The following is a 21,834-nucleotide window of genomic DNA, read 5'->3' as shown; positions in this document are numbered from 1 at the left end:
TGATTCTGGCCAGCAGCTGAGTCAAACTGCTGGTCAGTTTAGAGCAGCCTTGGTGACTGTCATTTCTGGCTAGCTGCTTGTGGATCTAAAAGGCTACTTTGCAGCCAGGAGGATATCAACACAGGGAATACTGAGCAGGAGACTCCTTTCTCCTCCTGTGTGTCTTTTAGGCTGAAGGAATCTGCTCATGGTCAAATATTTTGAGTCTACATCCCTGTGAGATAGGAAGAGACCAAGTCTCACAGGGGAATTGGGCATTTGTGCCTGGACACATCCCATAAACACTTGGCAGCGTAAGATGTGTCACTGCCTTGGGCTTCCTGGTAGTCAGTGTGGATTTAGGCCCCTTTGGGCAGGATTCAACCTACCTCAGCCCGAAATTGCCTCTGGGACTTCCCATACTTTCCAGTGACTGTAGAGGAAAACAGCAACAGCTCAACCTGAGTGTGTTAGTCAAACACCTCATGTTTTTTGGGAGGGAAACAGGTGCTGAAGGTCAACAGCGCAAGCAGAGAAGAGACTCTAGAGCAAGGATCAGGCAAGCACATGGAGAGGGTGCCACAGGCATTGTTTCCCCTCCAGCACTCTTCCTTTACATTCACATTTAGCTGATGCTGCTGATGTCAGAGATCTCTTCGGTATCGCCTGTTCTTTGTTTGCTCACGTTTCTTCCAGGAGACTTCTCCAAAGAGTTTAAGGGTAGAACGCAGGATAGGCTTGGACAGCTGCTGTGGGATCCACACAAAGGAGGCTGGGACATCTCATGGGATTCCCAGTCACGGGGACACATCTGTAGCAAAAGGTAGTGGCCCCTTTGTTGTGAACAACATTCACCACCAGCAGCACAGCGCAGCTGTAACCAACAGGGAGAATAAATACTGAATGGTCGTGTCTGTGTCTTTATAGCGTCTGAACATCTTACAGTCACTCTAATCCTTACTAGGAAAAATTACTGTTCTGTTTTACAAAGCAGAAACATCACTGCAAAGCTTCTAAAGGCCAGATTTACAAGACTGCCTAATTCCCACTGAAACGGAGATGTGGGACCTATATATTTTTAAAATTCTGGCCCTCTCTCACACATTTTAACTTTTAAGTGTGCAGTGCAAAGTAGTCACGTAAGAGCCCTTTGCGGTCAATATAGAGAAAGGTTAGCACCTCTGGAAAGTGATTCATAGCTTTTTTTTTTTTTTTCTTCTACACCTATCTTAGGCATGAACAAGGGGGTGGCTCTCTCTTTCCACTGGCTGTAGAGGGAGCCTGGTTGCTGAGCTTTTAGATGGCTATTTTTAGGTGAGAGACATTCCAGCCCAAGAGATTTTGCCAAGGTCAACCTTGAAGTTTATGGAGGAGGGATCTGGAGTCCCAGGCTAGTGCTTTAAATCATTGAGCCATCTGTAATAGACCTGTAATCTGCATCAAGAAGGGCACCTTTTTGAGGCTAAGAAAAAATCATACTCTTTTCCTATGATTTTTGTTTGCTATCTCTCTATGGATGAGAAGGGAACTAAATCCCTGCGTAGAAGACAGCAAGCTAACTCACCTCAGACAGTAAAGCAACCTAGGACAGAACTAGAGGAGATGGCTGAAGAATTACCAACTTTTTACAGACAGAAAAAGTGCAAAAAGAGATGTGGGGATGCCGAAACGCTTGGCACTGCCATGGTGGTGAACCATAGGGCCCTGCAGGAGAGAGGCTCAAGGGGTCAAGCAGGCAGAGAAGGTCCTTCAGGGCTCTGAAGGGCACAGTGATCTCTACAGGAACATCACCCTGGAAAGACACAGTTTCTTTGCAGCGAGCACCTGCCAATTGATAGGCTTATGCTCCGTGGTACAGACTCCATACTCCATGAATAATAGGGAAACCATTTGAACAATTAGCTAATTAGGGCTAATGAGAGCCTTATGGCACACCTAGGGCTGATGGAGAATTTCTTGAGAAAAGGGCATTTTGTCAGCAAACACTGGTTCATGAGCGTAGTGATGAGCTGTCCGGCTTTGTATGAACATTTCTCAGGCTGCAGTGTAATACCTGTTGGTTAGGGCCCATCTCTTGACCTGGCTGTGCCCATGCACTTCCAAACGCACTACTGTTACAGCATTCTGTAGTATGCAGAGTAACGATAGCACAGAGATTTGAATTTAGGCCTCCTAGCGGTCTTAACTCTTTGGCTTCTGTTCCTAGAGAAAACGTTCACTGGGTAGCACTGCAACACACCCTGAAGAAGTGCTTGAAGCCTAGCGAGACTGAGGGGCTCTCGTATTAATATTGTATAATAGAAAACTCCGCAATTCTCACTCCCGCCCACCTGCCGTTTGTCCCCTCCATCAGTTGACCAATGCAGTTCTGGGCCATGACTCAATTTTAAATTTTATGGAGGGAGGCAAGGGGACAGCAGAGAAGGTGTGGCTGGAGCTATGACTCTAGATTCATGCTCTCTCTACTGCTTGAATAGGCAGCTTAGCCTTTAAACTAAGATATCCGAAGCCAAGCCTGGACAATTGCTCTTTCCTCCTTTCCAGGTACTGCAAGCCTGTGCTTTAACCTCCCTCCTCAGAATGAAAATTCTAGCTTTAAAATTACAAGATATTTAAACAAGTCCTGGGTTTCCATGTTCGTTTTCAGGCTATTTCAGTCTTTTGTCATCGTGTTTGGTAGCTTTCCCACGTAATCACCCAGGCTAGAAACTTCGGTTATTTTTTAATGCGAGTCCCGTGGTATCACCTGACTCTAGGACATGGAGATTAAAAGAAATCAGCAGAGGAGCCAGGAAGGCTGAAAGCATAGAAGTGATCAGAAAAAGTTTTGACTTCAAGGGATGTGGCCTCGTAGGGACTTGAAAAGAAACAGTTTGTAAAAGCACGTTGCTCTCAGAGCAGACCATTAAGAAATAGAAAAGAAATCTGTAAAGAAATACAGTATACAGCTAGAGGGCAAAACTTTGGGATGGTGACAGAATGCTTGGCTGAGTCGTAATGATTTTACTGAGCAAGGCTCTACCAGGGATCAGCCCGTGACGCTGAAAATAAATGAACAAAGTAGGGCATTTCAAAATACTCACTGAGGCTGAATGCAATACAGTTGCAGAAAGCAGGTACAAAATGCTTAGCCACAGACTTTTAAATAAAAAAACAAATCCACCCAAAAGAAACGAAATACCCAAATAAACTTGTTTCCTATCACAGGCATTAAATGAACACACATTCCAAAGCAGTTCTGTCATATCTGTATAAACACAACTACCACACAATAGAGTTAGCAATCAGGGCAATTTAACTTATGTGGCTAAATATGACTCTTACATCCTAATTTAGATACTTGGCTTTTATGATGTGGTCTTGGAGCCTTCCCGTATCTTCCTTTCCAATCTGTGTTCTATATAATGCAATACTGTGCTTAGTTCCAAGGAGATATTTTTCTGTACTGCTTCTTCTATCCTCTCCGTTGCAGCAGTATCTCCTCATGTGACAAACAGAGGCACAAAGTCTGTTTGTTGGATTGTCTTAGCCTCTTGGTGAGATAGTGCACTCATACAGTTTATGTATGGATCGCACATATATGCATATATGTGTGTGTGACCACGGAGAAGGAGGGTTTGACTTCCCGCTTTACCACAGGTCTTCTAAATGATCTTGGTAGAGTGAGATTCCCATGAGCCATCTAAAGGCTTGTAGTTGTGCCTTTGTCTACAGTCAATGTAGAGAGATGGGTATTGTCTCCGGCTGGGGCATTTTACCCAGGTGTGTCCCTCATCATTCTCAAGGTGGGATAGATTTCCTTCCAGAGGTGTCCGTCTCGTTCCTTTGGCTATGCAGAGAGACTCGGATGGGATAAGTCTGGCATGACAAGGACATCTCTGGTGTGGGTGTCTATATCTGAGCAACTCTCTCTGACTCCCACCATAGACAGTGGAGAGCTGGGCAACAGACAGGTCTAGAGCATGATTCATCCCATCTCATCTTGCACAGAGGAATCATGTCCTAAACTTTGTTACATTTGTTGTCTATAGTGGGAAAAATAACCAGCCAGCTCAGATGTAGACCTCTGCACTGCATATACCTAGGGAGAGGGGAGATGAATCCCAGCAAAGCGACTATCCCGAGATCATTCAGGAAATCTGTAGCTGACTGGTGAATCAAACAAGGGCAAGTTAGTGTTTGAACCAAGTGCCTAATATATAAAGAATTTTCAAAATGTGAGCTGTTTTTTTAATAATAAAAGCAGTCAGCCTAGGTAGATATTTTAAGACACAAAAATCCTGTTTTCCTGCATATGGTTTCAGTTATAAAACCAGAGGGGAAAACAAATAGCGAAAATATGAAATATAAACACCGTCGCTTCTAAACAGAATGTTTTTCAAAGGTTTCCATGAGGTGTTGGCTGCTCTGCAAAGCAGACTGTAAAACAACTTTACAAGCCACATTTATTCTAAGAGCTCCACTTATTGAAGTACAATTCAAACTCTTGTTCTGTGGGCCAAGTTCCATAAATTAAACACTTGTCCAATAACACATACCTCTCCACTTGGATTCTCTGTTTCTTTTTGGCTTTGTGTGTGTGTCTCACTCTCTTTTTTTCATCCTTTGCAAATGGAAACAAAAAAGGTCTGCTTGTTTTAGGAATGAATTTAAGAAATAGACCAGTAAAAATAAAAATAAGGAGGAAAGGAAAAAGAAAACAGATCAACCTTTTAGTCCAGCCGACTCAAATGAGACTTTCATTCCATTATTTTACATCTCAATGACACAGATTTAAAGCTAAGATCAACCCACAGCGTGAAGCTGTGCGATGTCTAACTTCTAGCTGGAGTAGCGCCACAGCTCTGTTACGATGCCCTAGAAGTTGGGTGTTCAGAGGAACCAGCAAAATGGCCTGGGAGCGGAGAAGGGGGCTGAAACCAGTGCCCTGCTTTCAAAGAGAATTCAATTTCCCTATAACCAGCCTTCCTTTAAAGGGTTACGGCCTTAGAAACACGACTATAAGCAGAATAGGCACGCAATACTTTAGCTGGAGAACTGGCAGGGGAAGTAAGATATATTGTCAAAAGGCCATCCCATCTGACCTGGAGTAGGGTTGTGTCCATGCACGTGCCAGAAAAAAGCCCCACCCCTCATCTCCGGAGTCAATGCTTTTAGGCTCACCTTTCTCATCTGTCACTACCCCCATCCTATCTGCCCCACACGTAAGTCTTGCTTTTCTTTCAGCTCACTCTAGAGCCTCACATCCAAGCTGCGTCTAAATCTTGCAAGTTCTTTGTGTGACTGTTTTCTAAAGAAGAGATTTTCTATCCATCCAAGCAGCTAAAGCTCTCACTTAGGCTCCCATCATATCCCTTCTCCTTTAGCACAACATCTGTCTTTGAGGTCTTGATGGTCATTCCTGCCCTGTTGCAGCACTGTCTTTCCAAATTTCACTTTGATTGCAGTCCTCTCTCTTTCCCCTTCACGTTGACCATGAGCTGCTGTCTTCACTTTCAGAGCCATTCTTCACTCTCTCTCATTCCACATCCACCTGACCCATAATTCTGACTCCGTTTGCCAGAAATATCTCTAAAAGTCCTCTTGTGTGAGACAAAGCACTGATGTCCCAATACCAGCTCCAACAATATTAATGCCTTAATCCCCAAAGTGGCAATCTGGGAATAATGGAGCAAGAGACTAGAAGACAGCTCTGCTGTCTTGTTAATTCACAGTGGAAACTTAGGGAAGTCAGCTGCTGAATATCCCTTCTTACCTCTAGGGCCATTTATTAAATGAGAATAATCCTTCTCAGCTGCTACTGTGGTTTTGCGACTTACTCTGTAAGGCTTGAGTGTGACAGACATGGACAGTCAAACATTTGAAGTAGCTGTAAAAACTACTATTCTTGGTTGGAAGCTACCCTCTGCCTAGCTGAGATACTGTAACTGATAGTGGGAAGGAGAGGATGAGATGCTTTTAGGATATTTTAATGTGGAAGAAACCATATCTAGTTTAGTTGCTGCTTAAGATGGAATTTTTGGCAGCCTGTTAGCATTGTAATGAGGTAGGAGTAGCTCTTGTGGCCAGTCCCAAAGGCTGAGTTAGGGGTCATTACCTCCCTCTGAGAAGTGGTGGTTAACAGCTGAGGGTGATAACTTCTTAAACTGCCCTTCTGATCTGCAAAGGCAGGTGTGAACAAGGAAGTTTCCTGGTCTCTCAATATGGCTGCTTAAGAGAAGGCACATGGTGTTTGGACTCCTGGAGCATGGAGGGTGAGGCAGGATTGAAGGATCTACGTCTCCACGACTGATCTGCTGTGGCCAAGGTGGTATGTGACATGTAATGCTTTACTTTAGACCAAGGCCAATTCCACATAATGCAAAAGGGAAACAGAGAATGGAAAAGTGTCAGGCTAAATACGCCTTTAGCAAGGAGAGCAGCCCAGTATGAGCAGAGCTGTTGAATGAAACAGCTACAATATCCATGCTATAAGTGCTTTCTTTTTTATTTCAGGCTAGCTCTAGTCGGGTTCATGTGGCTTAATACCATGAGTGATTGGAGTATGTTGGCTTCACTTCCAGAGCATACCTTTCGGTTTAGTTTTATCCAAAAAAAATCCACTTTGCATGGTCTGAGACCACTCTGGGATGCAAACAGAAGTGTGGAAAGGAGAGACAATTGGGAGATTAATTTCAAAAGTGTGCTGCAGGTCCAAACTAAAATACTGATAACATAGACACACACTCAGAGACCTTGCTATACTATAAAGAGTTAGTTGGCAGCTATAGCTGTAAACCCTCCCACTTGGATTTGGTGCCCTGTACGAATCATAGGGATGGGCAAAGGAACTTTATTTTGATGTGAGTTACACTAGAGGTTTTGCTAGCGTAGCGTGAAAAAATCAAACCTCTCACCAGCAAAACTACGCCCGTAAACATTTTAACTGTGGTAATGATCGCCCGATGTCTGCTGTTCCTGGGCCAACCCAGCTGAAAACTAGACTGGCTTTAACAATGCATGGTAGACCACAGGCTGTAAAGCGCTAGATACTGTTCACAATGAATAAAAATGTCAGACCTTGGCCAATATTTGGTTAAGATTTGAAACAAAACATACTGTGTTTTAATAGGGTAACCATAAAGGCATTTCTCTATATAGTTCACATCGCTTGCTCTTTAATAGAAAGTTAATGGGGATTTTCTTTCTTAGATAGCAACAATTTATCGTGTGTTTCCCTGGTAACTACAACACCATGAACCTTTCTTGAAAACTCTGTTGGGATTCCTGCTATGTTAGTGAGTATAATGAACGGTAAATGTAAAGCAAACCTATTGAATCACTTTATTTTAAATTCTGGCAGAGACATAATTTCCCACAGTTCATAAACATTTACAAAAAAGGAGTTTACATGTAGAAAAACAGTTGTTTTTATCACTCAGATCAAAGAATACGTTTATCTGGATGTACAGATGCATTTTCAGCCAGCTTTTGAGAAACTCAGGTGACAATCTTTAAGGAGCTTCACAGACTTAATCCTGAACCTTTGAAGTCTGCAGCGTTGCTCACCTGAAAAATACATTCATCACTTCTGCTCTCCGTTTTGCATGAATCTGAAGTTTACACTTCAAAGATTATAGACGACAGGCCCAATTTCCCGAGTTGCTCACAGCATTGGAACTTAACTGACTAGAGGAAAATGAAAAAGTAGGGCACCTTACGGGAGGACAGCTGTGCCGGAGTGCTGGGTTTTATGTCCAAACCCGCGTAGTAATCTTGCCGTTCCTGAGCAAAACGAATGAAACTTGCACACCGGGAAGCGGCCTTTTGAATGCAGCGGAGGGATTCCCGCAACGTTCAAGGCCTTCGCGTCAGACCCTAAGATGGAGCAAGAGGAGAGGAGCAAGAGCTGCAGATAATAATTTCAGAGCTGCCGAGTCTCCTGGCAGAAATTGGCACTGCTCCATGGCCCCGGGTCCCTTTTGTTACAGCAGCTTAAGTCCAGAGTTTACTTGATGGAGTCTGGTTTTCATCTCAGGATTTATCCCTCTGTAGTTAATAGAATAACACTAATATAAGTGAGAGAAGGGTCATATCCATCAACCTCGCTGGAGCTGCTCTGGATTTGTGCTAACGTTATGTAAAAGCTGCTCCTGGCACTGCTAGCGGATGGGGGCTTGTTTACTGCAGGAGCGAGCTGGGTTTCTACAGGCTACTGAATCGGTGCACGTTCCAGTGCAGTCCTACAGCACCTTCCACCAGTGGATATACCTGCGTGCCACATCCTAGGTTACTGAGATGCCACTTAGGTTACTAAGTATATCTATGTATAGCTAGACAAAGAGTTCGATGAAAAACTGAAATGCTGTTTTGCGAAGAACGTAGAAATTTTGAAACGGGGTGCTTTGCTAAAGCGGAATGACCCCCCCCCCCCGCCCCACATAAGTCTCTAGGATGTGAAAACTTGAAAATGACTTTTTTAAAATTTTGCATCTTTCAAAATCTTGCATGTCACTTCAGTCTTTTAAAAACGCAGTCTAACATATCTGTAATACAAGGTTACAGATAAAATGAAGTGTGATTTCAGAATGGAAACCTGGAACGCTAAAAGCTGAGTAGCATTAGGGATTTTTCAGGAGAAAATCGCTGTCTCCTGAGATTTCTGCACTTCTGTGGAGTTCTTTGTTTTGTGGCTACAAACTTTTTCGTCTAGTGTTTTGTTATTGTGCTGTGGGAACTGAAATATCATATAACTGAAACATCATATGCCTCCTACCGTCAGAAGACATCTTTGACATATTTTTGGTGGTCAATGTGTTTGTGTTTAAGCAGGATGCTTGAATCACACACAAAGTTGTGACAAGGATCTAATAAGGTTGAAAGCACACAAAACCTGAATAAATGGTGTTTCTAATTAGAGGCGGGTGTTATTTATCAGAAATTCAAAAAGTTTTAAAATTCAATTTGAGTGCTAGGAGGGTCGGATAACAAATGCACAAATTAGTTTAATCCTAATTCTAATATGAAGGGCAGCATGTGCTCCAGGAACTCTGACTGCTGTGGCAAAGCTATTAAACAGAAGATCTGTGGAGGAGGCAAAGGAAGTTTTCACCCTCCCAGCAGAAACAACAAGGAGATTGTTCATGGGGCAGGCCAGAGGATGTTTGCTGCCTGCCACTGAGCTTGCCCTAACGCGAGCAGGAGCTATGCACGCTCCCGGTGGTGGCCCTGCTACGCTGCCTCCTGCTTCCTTTACTGTAATCCTCATCTTTGTTTCTCTAACGGCTGCAGCACAGTCGGATTTCTCGGTTTCTTGTGCCTGCCTGCCACCGCTCTCCTTGTGCAGGGTCAGCCCGTGCACCTAGGCGCATCAGCATAGACGTGCAGCGAACCTCCCCTCGTCAGCGTGGGCCACGAGCTGTTGAACCAGCTCAGTGTTGGACAAGTGAGTGCATGTCAGATTTGTACCTTGGGAACTCGCTTGACTTGTTTCTCCTTGATAAATTCCTCTGCCGCGTACCTGTCATTCAGCTGATTGCCTTGTGCTGTGCAATGAGCAGACAGCGGCTGTGTCCCCTACCCCTTGGACTGTGAAAACATCCGACAGGTTATACTGTTGTCGAGGCATAGGAGGTTATGCCCGGAAGTCTTTTAGATCTATACTAGTGGAGGTGATACTGCAGCTCGGAGTGGGACCGTGCCAAACCAAAGAAAGGTCGGTGAGAAAACAGGAGAGAGCGAAGATGGAAAATGGACAAATCATAGCCTGTGTTGTTCAGTTTTGCAAGGCCAAGAAGACATAATACTTCATTAAAGTAGGGTCTGCAGATCTAGATAGACGTATCTAAGGGTCTGTCATACCTACAGTGCTAGGTAGTTGACAATTCCTAGGTCGCCTACTGTGGACACCATGATGTAAGTGTGCCTAGTGTGCTGGGTAGGCAAAGGGGGCTATTGCTGGCTCACTCTGCGGCCACCCTTGTTGTGTTGTGTCAAATGTAGTTTCAGTTTCTGCCCTCCCCAGAAATATGGGGTGATGTTATCACTGGGTGCCAAACCAGGCTTTTGGTGGCATTCACCAGGAAATGATGAAATGGAGGAGTTATGGCTTTGAGAGGTGGTACATGTGTATCCAGGAACTGACACAGCATAGGAAGAGTCATCCTCAGATGGACGTTTGTAGCTTGTTGTCAGAAAGACAGAAAATATTATTCCTATGGAAAACATTGTCATAAATATATACCCTTTTTTTTTTTCTGTAGAAGATAGTTTGAACTAGAGACAAATGAACAAGTTGAGGAGTTCCACCACCATCAGAATCTGCTTTTTTTTCCTGGATACTTATCACCTGAGTTGTGGACTTTGAAATAGAGCCAGGGTTAGGCTCTATTCAAGGCTTCACATCTCAGATTATTGATTGATCTTTTCATGCAGAGGGCAGTTTTTACGAGGTGACGATTTGTCTGGCTATGGTGGGACCTGGGGCCAGCGGATGCCTAGTCCATAGCTAATTTTGGGAGTAGGGTTAGAGGACAAGTGAGACTAGGATTTGTGCAGGCATCTACTCTAGCTGAACGCTGATGCTTGTGAGGAAAGGGGTGGGAGAGTGGTAAGAATATTTTGCCAGACCTACTCCTGTGTTTCATTTGCAAGTGTGAGTACTGTAAATAGCTCAGCCAAGGGCTGGATATGATGTGCTCAGCTTGGGCTCCCAGAGAAGAAGGGTTGGAGAGCCAGGATTAGGTCAGTGCTCGACTCATCTGGAGGAGAGGGACTGAGGGAGTGGGAGTTGGAGACAGGTTAGAGTTAGGGTCTGTGAAACAAGGAAGCAGAGCCAAAGTCATAGCCAATTCCTGAAGTTCATACTTAGTTATTCAAGCAGAAAGAGGTGAAAATGTGGTAGTAGTGTCTCTGTGTCACACACTCCCAACTGCAGCCCATGTGTGTGAACAAAACCCCATTCACTGCCGCAGCAGGCACCGGTTTGAATGGCTCACCCTTGGGCTGGGCAGCCTGGGTTGTCTGAGGTTTAAGGTTGGTTGCAGGCACGGAGGTGGTTTGGAAGAACATGGAGGCAGGTCTTAGGGTTATATTTGAAAGTTTAAAATATGTTCACAACAGAGATGTTCAGGATTTGTATGTTTTTTTTTTGTTTTTTAAATGCTGCATTCCTAATTTTTGGTTATCAGCGTGTGCCTTTTACTGTAAGAAGCTAGTTCTGGCATAGGGTTGGAGTTGTGAAAAGAATTGCTGCAGAATGAAGATTAGGGTTGAATTTTGTTGATCCTGTGGGGGAAAGTTCTACGTTGCTCTCAGTTGATTTAGTTGCCTTATTCTAATTTTTGCATGATATATATTCCTAGCACAGGCTAGACTTTAGATTCAGGATGGCTTCTGTGAAACTGGTGATTACGGAGCTGAGGTTATTTTCAAATGTGTTACTCCTATGATGGAGAATATCGGTATCAGTTTATTTGAATGCCTCATGCTAAAGTTTTCCGCGATGCTTTATACCTTTTTCATTCCCTGTATTATTGTTCAAATTACTTTCAGGGGATTTGAAAGGAAGCGTTGCAGATACAAGCTTGTTGCTGAACTTTGGCACTACTGTGAAGAAGAATACAGTTTGTATCAGCTTATTTTACTCTCAGTGAATCTTCACACCGAAGAATCTGCTTTATCTATGGCCAAGGTTAGATTTAGGGCTAGTTCTAGTGTAATGCTCCAAATGCAACATTTTGTTTCAATGAAGGTTGCCTGTCGCGTGCAGGAAATGTCAGCTGATTTAAATGCCATGTTCTTAGCCTTGTGAGGTCTTGAGTGCCTTCTCTACAGCCAGTGCTTGGGTAACGTAGGGTTTATGAGACTAAAGGATGCGTAACGAGGTTTATAATATAAAATTGCCAGTTGCACTGAAGCCAGTGCTAAGGTTAGGATTAGTCTGGAGGGTCATGAAAAGTTGAATTGGAAAGCCAGGGTTTTGGCTGACGTTTGCCAGTCGCGAAGAGAAAAGCCGAGGGCTGCTTCCACTTCATTTGAATCCCTTCGTCTGAGTGCCTCATCGAGAGCCAAAGGCAGGGTTAGATTTGGGGTCAAGATGGACCCGAGGGTCCTTGTTACTGGCCAAATTACGAGGCTACTCCGGGATTTCCCGTGTTCCTAGGAAGAGCTGAAATGCTATGGTGATACAGTCAATGAAAGAAACGTGCCATAAATAATGTTGCCCTAGACGTCAGATATTTCTCCCCTCAGCCACAGATTATGTTTTCCATAATACTGGGAATTACTGCTTTCTAGGCAGGGCACCGCTAGTTCCCGTTGCCGCTTGGCACCGCGAAGCATTGCTCGCTCTTCCGCTTTTGCTGTTAGGGATGATGAAACAGCACCTGCCTCCGAAGTTACCAGAGAGATTTTAGTAACAATCTCGGAGCGTTTGAAATTCCTGGCTAATGTGTTCATGGAAGAGTAAAATACCTCTTTGCTCTGTGCTATCAAGGAAGAAGAGGTTAAATCTCTCTTTCTCTCTCTCTTTCCCCCTCAGGGTGTAGAAGAATATTTTTTTGAGACGAAGATACATTTTATTGCTCAAAGAAGTTTCCACATCTAGAAATAACAGCTGTATTTAGCAGAGTACTTTGTCAGAACAAAATAAAATAGATCAAATGCAGGGAGGGAAAAATCAAAGGGTTACAGTTTTGATGTTTTTAAAGCCTAGTTTAGCTAAATTCAGCGATAATTTTTCAAAGGAGAAAAATACCACAATGAAACATTTATTGTGTTTATGTGCTTGTTTTCATTCCTTTGAGAGAAATGAAACAGTTTCAAACTGATCCATTGCTATTTTTTCTTCATTTTTAAGTTCAAGCATTTAAATGAAAAATCAATTATTTGCACAGTTCTCATTATAGATTATACTAGAGAAAAATGCCATAAGGTAGTTTTTTGGACAGCCTGAACTGGTACCATTTGAGAAGACATCGTTTGGTTTAAATGGACATTGGCAAGGTCCTTAGTAAATATGTGAATGATCAAAGAAAGCCAGACATTAGAGAATTAAAAAAAAAAAAAAAGAAAAAGATCTGAGTGTGAAAGGCCCTAAAAGACATGTGTGAGAACTAACTCATCGGCAGAGCTTGTTCTCAGTCCCGTTTGGTGGGGAATTGTTGAGGCCTGAGGCACAAAGAAAGATGTTTGGGCAGCAGAAGCCAACTTGGAGGCTGTAAAGTGATTTGTTTCTATTTCCTTGTATCAATTTGAAAAGTCAAGTCAGCTTTACAGCTCTGAAATAAACACAGTTGGGAGTTTATGTGAGTTCAGGATGGCGTAATCTGTGTGTTTTGGACATGCTAGGGGAAGGAGAAGAAACATTTGCAGCCAATTTGCCAACATGTTCCTCATCTGACATATCAACAAGTTGGTTGAGGTAATGGGAGAGATAAGTGTTTTGAGTTGTAAATGCTTAAGAAGTTGAGAATCTGGAAAAGGGAATTAGTTTTGAAGTTCAACAGTCATTTGCAGCCGGATACATGGGATGGGAGTTGGCCTTTGCAATTCCTGCCTTGTAACTACCTTGATGCACTAAAACTAATTGATACACAAATCAATCATTATTATGATTCATATCTTGCCTTTGGCTAACAACAAAGCTCTTCACAGGGTTGCACCCTTTATACTACTATAGATATCTCAGCCACTTCACCAGAACTCAAGGGCAGCAGGATCTGCAGGGTTTTATTACTACAGAACTAATCTTTCCTGGTTCTCAAAGCCTCTTAATTATTCTCTCTGCAGCATATACCATCTTTTGTCTCTGGACTTTCTGGTGGTTCTTTCATTGTCTAAGGCCTCAGTCTGCTCTAGAAATAGCCTTATCTTGAGCCTTGGAAGGGTGCGTGAAGGGTCTGATTTTCCATTTTACAGGTGGGGAAACTGAGACTTGGACTTGAGATGCGTAAGGCTGGCATTGTTTGCCTGTGAAAAAGGCCGAAACAAGATTAAAATAAATAAATAAAAGGGCTTTTCGACCCTATGCCTCTATCCTGGCAACCCCCTCGCAGCATCCTAGGACGTGCATCCTGCCTGGAGTCCTGCAGACTGCACGAGGCCCTTTGGGCATCCTACTGAGAGCTCAACCGGCGCTTGGCCCCGCTGAGCAGAGTCTCAGCTGAAGAGAGACCCCTCAAAGCCCTGGCACCAACTAAGCTCAGCCTGCCCCTAACTTCAGCCTGTGCTGCGGGCCGAAGGGGAAGCACATCCTTCCCTTCCTGCCTGCTCGGGTTAGGACCCCGATGTCATTCTCTCCGGCGCTGCTGGTTATTGGTCTGGCAGCAAAATTTGGCCACAGACCCAGTCCTGCCTGAAAGACTGCTCCCGTATTTTCAGCATATTACTGAATCATGGCTAAAATAACTGATGAAATTTGGAGAGGCCGGCACAGATAAGTAAGTGTCCCATAAAACCTCTGCTTTAAAAACATAAGCGGGGTTTAAATATCTGGGCAGCCTCATGTAGAAAACAGAGTTGCTGAGGTTTTGGTGCTGCTATTGGTAAAATGGGTTTCGGGTCTTTATTATGCAATCAAAATACTTGAGTCACCACTTGAACTAAATGAAAGCTTACTGTGTGTGCATATAATTGTTTTTCTTACTACCTATTACTTGATTGGGGTTGGGTAAGGTTAGCAAAAGGATTAAATTAATTCTCTTTGAAAGTTATGCATTATGAAGTAAGAGGTATAAAAGTTACATTGCATATGGCAAATGTCTCCAGGGTTTGGTTTATAGACTTGTTTATATTTTTATTTTAATGTTTATTACCTTCTCAGTGTCATTTCCACTTTTGCGTCTTCATGCTCATTACACTTTTATTATCTCTTTTATAAAATCAATGGCTGCAAACCAGAGAATTTTGTTGTTGAAATAAATAGATCCAAATATATCTATATATAAATTAAATATTGTGGCTGTGAAAGGGACTTTTCCAAAATCACCGAGCTTAGACTGAGGCCAATTAATAGCTGACCTTTCGTTTTTATGGACCATGGCATGCAGCACATCCGTCTGACTTGGCACATTTGAAATTATCCGAGTGATAGCTGAACTGCATTGAAAAATGCATTAGAAAAATTAGCGTTCATGGAGGGCAACGGATCGACAGCCTTGGAAATCGAATCCTCGTGAGCTAGAGGCAACACCCACAGAAGTCAATTATAACTTTCTCTTGACTTCAGTGGGTTCTGGATGAAGGCCTTTGGCACTGCAGTATATATAGCCTTTTCAGGTTGCAAATTTTAGCCAATAGTTGCCCACTTCAGCTCTCAACTGATGCATGTTCCCAAACATGCTGTGAGACCTGTGGTGGAAAGTGCTGTCGTGGAGCAAGAGAAATTAGAGTGTGGAGAGGCAGCAAGTCAAAATGATGAGGGCAGCAGCGGCAGCGTATGAAACAGCCCCTGGGCGACTGAGGGCCACAACCTGTGAAAAGGACAGCGCTGCCTTAGCTGAGGTATGTCCAAACATAGTCACTGCGCCAACGCTGGGGAAAAGTTGTGCCTAGTCTAACGCCTAGGATATTTATTATTTCTGCTATTAGAAAGAAGGAAGAGATGCTTACGAACAACTCTGTAAATAGATAACTGTTGTACCCATGATCACAGGAGGAATTTATACTTTTTTTTTTATTGATGGAGAAAGCCCTGTCACTATCTGCTCTGACTAGCTGAACAAGGTAGGGAAAATTTTCTGTAAGAAGCCCACAAATTCTGTTTGAGGTGTAACATCACATCTTGGCAGATGTGATGAGGATCTAAGCATGAGGATTTGCAATTAGGCAGAGTCCACCATATCCTGGGTATCGACCACATCCAGAATGGGGTGGGCTGTAAGCATGAGGAGCGGAGCCCAAACCCTGCAGGAGTTCAGCCCGCAATGAGCATGGGAGAGGATCTCAGCTCTGAAGAACAGCTGGTGGCTGTTTCTTCATCTCACTCCAGCCTCTAACATTTACATATTCCTTTCCACTCATGAAGGTCTGCTGTTCCTTCCCCAACTAAATACTAGTTTGAAATTCCCACTGCTTTGAACCATTCACAAAAATAAGATGGTCAGGTTCCTTCTTTACACCAGAGCTGATTGGGCTACAAGACTTTGATTTACAGTCTCAAGAATACCATGAGATCATGAGTCCTTTTATTTTGTTATTTTGACATCTATGGTAGAGTCTTCTAAATGCTTCAGGAAGCAGGAGATCTGAAGCTCTTTCTTTAAGCATAGGAGTAATCTTTGTGGAGAGTATGGTGAGAAATATCTGGGCCAGAAGTAGCTTAGCTGTGATAATTTAGAGTTCTGAGCAGGTTAAATAACCTTTCTGAGAGAACAAAGGAGACAATAGCTTTTGCTTTAGTGGGATCCCTTCAATGAACCAAGTAAGAGAATATGCCTGTTTGCAAGAACAGGAGTTTAACTTGCATATCTGCAATGCAAATGTGATTTCTGCTCATAAAATTAGCTGATAATTTTCAGCCACGTGGCCTCTATTCTCCATAAAACTATTTTTGTATATAGTTTCCATTTTTTATAACTTTTATTTTCTTTATTTCACTTTGGTTACCTGAAACATATCCCTGTATATTTTTAGCTTGGGTGTAAAACAAAAAAAAGCTCACTATATCTATAACTGCAGTGCTGGGTCATCCAGTCCATTTCCTGATTGTTACCAGGAAACCCATTTTATAATCCCATACGCAGGGCCATCTTTGTCCATCTGAAAACCAGCTAGGTTCCTTCTCCCAGTGTTTCTGTGGAAAGGCCATGCTAGATCTTCATTAAATTTGATATTAATCTTTTGATTCCAATGTTCTCTTCTTCCCTCTACCTGCCAGTTGTTTCTAGGCTTACTGGGAAAATAAGGTGGTGGTGGTGAGACTAACTGCTTTCACAGAAATAAGTGAATGAAATTAGCCCAGTGGTCTGAACAGTGAAAATGTAGCATTTGGTAACAATCAGACTTCTGACGCGCTGAGATCTTGCCTCTTCGGCTGACCGATATTGCCCTGTGCTCTGCTCATGTTTTCCCATCTGTTTGTTTGTATCAGTCTTCTGTATCTTGTTTCATATTTCAATCCAAAGCTATTTTGAAACAGGGCCATCTTTCTGGGCTGAGTACGTACAGAATCTAGCCCAGTGGGATTTATGATTAAGGCTTCTATAAGGAATGTAATGTGAATAATAAGAATAATATGAATAAAAGTAGCGAACATAATCAAGCTTGCCGTAGAACATCTAGCACAAAGCCTATATCTAAAAATAGAATGCCACAAGCAAGAGAGACATTCAGATTCATTCAAAGTGATTTTTTTTTTTTCTTTCATCACTGGGATTTGCAAGTGGACAGGGGAACTATATTTCAACTAACTGCAATTTCCACTTATAAATTTTCTAAATGGGATTTTAGGAAATAACTAGGGCAGTACGCCCATCCCTACTACTCCACGGTGAAACCCCCAACGCAAATTAAGTGGAGTGCCAGTAACAGCGTGGTCTTTTTGAATTGTCTTGTGGGAGTTTTGCCTGAGGAAGCAGAGCAGATTTTAGGATCTGGCTCCTTGTGTAGTGGACAAAACATGTCATTACATTTAAGCAATGAACACAGTGTTCCTTTTTAACAGTGCTATTGTTACTGGAGAGGAAGAAGAAAGATTGTGATCCAAAACACCACTGACCTTAAACGGGTCTGATCTGAAGTAACGAATAGCTGTGGCTGTTGACAGTGGAAATTTATGGAACCATTGGCTATTTCTACCAATCCTAATGACTAGAGCTAGGCCAAGTGGTGTTATTTGCACAGTGGTAGCACTTGCTGCTTTAACCATGCAGTTGGACACTGGAAGATGCTGCACAAATGCAGGACAATAGATCATTCCTGCTCCAAAGGGTTTACAGTCCAAATATAATAAGGTCAGTTACTACCTGGGGATATGTGCAGCTAGATAGGCGACTAAAAGGAAAGATGAGATGGTCCATTGACAATTCAGTGGTCCCTGTGAAATAGATTTAAGGGTTTCACTGAGCATGGTGATTTGGGAACCTTTGTTCCTCTTCTGAATTTTAATTTGAGATTATTAGCTTACAGCTTGACAATGCCTAAAGTTCTATTTTAAGTGGCTGCTGTGTTTGCTCATTTTTGCCTTTGTAGTGGTCTGAAATGCAAATGAGAAGCATCACAGAGAATACTGTAAGGAGCTGTTAAATCGTCATGATCTTCTACTTGAATGAGATCACTAGTCAAGTAAAGAGTAGGTTCTTGGCAAGAAGAAACGTTCTGGCTGGATAAGTAACTAAGGAGAAATGTGATCATCTGGTGACCTGACCAGGGGTAACCTGACAGAGAGGAAGAAACTACAGAAGGGAAGTATTTCACTAGCCATTTCAGAGACAGGAGGAAAAGAAACAAGAAGTACGCATGTTTGGAGGAAAGTAGGATACTGCCTCCATGAAAAGACTTTGATACAAGTCCAAACCATGTAGAAATGGTGGGAAACCTGAGACACAGAAGTGTGTAACACTGTCTTGTTATCTCGGCTTTGTGTTTATTTTGTTGTGTAAGTAAAGGGCGGCTGGGTAAGACCTCTGCAAAGTCTGTGGATTGTGTTCCTCACCTAGATGGTGTCTGAAGTAGTCTGTAAATCCGTGCTTGTGAGGCTCGGGTCCTCAGACAGCGTATCCTTATACAATTGGAGAAGATGTGAGTTTTCACCAAACTGCAGGGTGTGATGTTTCAATCAGAGGTGGTAGCAAATGCTCGTAGGAGCCTAATGTGACCTCCAGGTCACGTTTCCTTCAGTCTCTGGAGGCTTCGAAAGGACAGGGACCCCATGTATGACCTGAACGCATGCACGTTGGTCACATGTCACCCCATGGGATTATTCCCTTCTATCTCTGTCAAAAGGGTGGTGCACCCTGCGGTTGATATCAGCTGATGGCTGTACCCTACGGGGGACCAGGTAAGAGTGGGAAGGGTAGGAGAAGCCAAGGGCCTCCCAAATTTGTCACTTTCTTTTCTCTCAGCTTGTTAACAGGATATCCAGTAAAATAGTCCCAAACCTTCTTTTGCATGTTCCCTTTGAACAGCCTTCCGTGCCAAAATGCAGAGAGCAGTAAATGCATGCGTCCTGTACCTGCCACTTTGTAGATCAAATTAGTGAAGCCTAATAAGTCCCCCATTATTTTGTTGCACTATGGAGAATACAGGTGCTTTTCTGCGTAACATTTTCACACAACACAGCAGGAGTTGCACTTTAAGCCTAAATGGCATGCACTTAGTTGTCTAATTTTTGCATGTTAATCCTCTCAAGATGTCTGTTAACATAAACCTCATTAATTAATGTTCCTGTAGCATCTGGGAATGTATGATTCAGTGAATTTAAAGGAAATTAACACTACAGAGTTTTGTATTATGAATCATAATATCAATGACATTTGCAAAAACATATAAAATAACTTGTCTGACCCTTTGACACTGAAGGCACGTGGTACAGAAATACACCACCCTATAACCTCTAGCCAGCGAAAAAGAAGGTATATTATCTCTAGTAAATCCATTTCTGCTTATGTTCCTAGACAATCACAGCTATAATAACACTTTGGCAGTTTTCTTGATCTCAATGTATTTTCCTAAGGAAAAAATGGGATTCTCACCCAAAATAAATGTCTAAAAAGACACATAAGTCTGGGCAAGGCACTCTAGACTTCCTTTTTAGTCAATGGAGATAAATGGACGGCTCCAGAAGGTAATTCATTTGATCACCACCTAAGAGAACCCACCTCTAACCCTTATGCAAACACCAGTGTCACAAGTTCAAGTTCAAAACTTTATTTATAAAAACATGAGTGAGTCCTTAAGGGACTTGTGACATCCCTTTATCCTTCTTATTTTGAATGGGAAATAGCAAACCACCTATTATCTCCATTTTGGCATATCTGGGACCAACTAATGTGTCAAACATGCGCTGTCGTCCTGACATCTCAGTCCTTATTTCCAGTTTAAAGGGATTAGTGTGTTTTTTTTTTTTTTTTTTTTTAAAGTAAATGGCCAAAGTTCTGGATGTTTCTCTTGTGATTTTGAGGGGGGGGGGGACCAGAATTTGATCAGATCACGGAGGGAAAAGGAAGCATATTATCACAACTCTCGCTCAAAAAAGTTGGAGTTAAGATTCCTTTGGACAGACATAACCACGGACATACCACTCAAAACCTCCCGTTAACAATATTATCATAAACCTCATGAGTTATTGCTGGTAATATTTTTAACAGAAGGGTTGATTAGCTGTTGGACCAAACTATCAGGGAAAGCAGGGGATTCCTTTTCTCTTGAAGTCTTCATCTCAAAACTGGAAGTCCACATTGCTACACTCAATACAGCAGTTACAGGATGAAATTTACAGTCTGCATTACGTGGGCTGAATGCTAAAATGTCCTTTCTGGCCTGAACATTTATGAATTTCAGTGTTTCTAAAGTACCTACAGATCCTTCAGTAAAAGGCCCAATTGGAAGTACAATGTATTTTATGGGAGGGCTCCATCCGCCTTATGCAGAGGTAAAGAAAACCCTATGCAGCTGTATAGTGAGCTCAGGTACAATGCACATGTTATTAAACTTATTGCAACTTTCAGCCAAGTGGGTGCCTAGACATAAATAAGCAAGGCCAGGCTAGTTTCACTAAAATACATACTTCTCTCACTCTGACAGGCATGCAAAGAGCCTGGGTCTCAAGGACAATTTTAACAACAGAACACTTTTATTTAAAAAAAAAAAAAAAGAGAGAGAGAAAAGAAATCCAAGCCTAAGCATATGATAGTTTTATTATGTGAAACCCCATAGGAAATGAAGTAAAAATATCAAACTGCTTTTGGTTGGGTAGCTCCCTAGCGGGGGATTTTGTTTTCACATGGGTGAGGGCAGCTGCATGCGCATCAGTCAGAAGGAAGCAGGTATAAGGGTGACCGAAGGTTGGAGGCTAACTTTCCTTCACCGAAACTTCAGGACCTCTTTGGCACTTCAACTCTTGGGAGGTCATTTAGCGAGCTGTGTGGTATGAAAGGTAGAGCAGGTACGGTGAAAACTGTGTCCTCAGACTTTGATTCAGTTGGTTTAGAGAGGAAGGTTCAGCTGTAGAAGACCTGACAGATTGCAGCAACTCCTGGCATATCGACTGGGCTGCTGCCCGTGCACACATGGATGTGTGTGTGTGCGTTTGTGTGTGCATGCTCGCCGTATAAGCAAGCCAGCTAAATTCCATCTTCATGGACAGTTCAATGGAAAGTTAGCTTGAAAATGCAGTATATCATATTTCATGAATTTAATAGGGTTTTCATGATTTTACAAAGTGCTTCAACCAGACACTCACGGCTGGAGGCTGCACAGCAGGAGACCTAAAACACTGCATCTGTGTTTTTCAACTCTTGCCAGAATCCATTGAATTTGATCCGGAATGACTATGCATCTTTGGAATGTACATTCACTTTTCTCTTGCCTTATCCAAATAAAAAAGGGAGGGGGGGAAAAAAAAAAGAGTCCTATGAGAATTCCATATGGAAACACTAAACTAGCATTATAAAGGATTTCCTATAAACAAAATTACGGTCACAAATTTTGGACTCGGACCACATTTAAAACAAAGAACCCTTTGTCTCCCTCCTTTTAATATATTATTTTATCTGTGTTAACACACACATTTTTATTTTTTATGGATATATATACATACACACACATGTACATATACACTCATACAAAAATGAATGTATGTATTAGTTAGAGGTCCATTTGCAGTCTCTCCTTCTCTCTCTCTCTTTTTTTTTTTTTTTTTTTAGATTGCAGATC

Source organism: Struthio camelus, chromosome Z (genome assembly GCF_040807025.1).
Source record: "Struthio camelus isolate bStrCam1 chromosome Z, bStrCam1.hap1, whole genome shotgun sequence".
Classification (NCBI taxonomy): domain Eukaryota; kingdom Metazoa; phylum Chordata; class Aves; order Struthioniformes; family Struthionidae; genus Struthio; species Struthio camelus.
The sequence above is the reverse complement of the archived record's forward strand: the minus strand, read 5'-3'. Positions refer to the sequence as shown.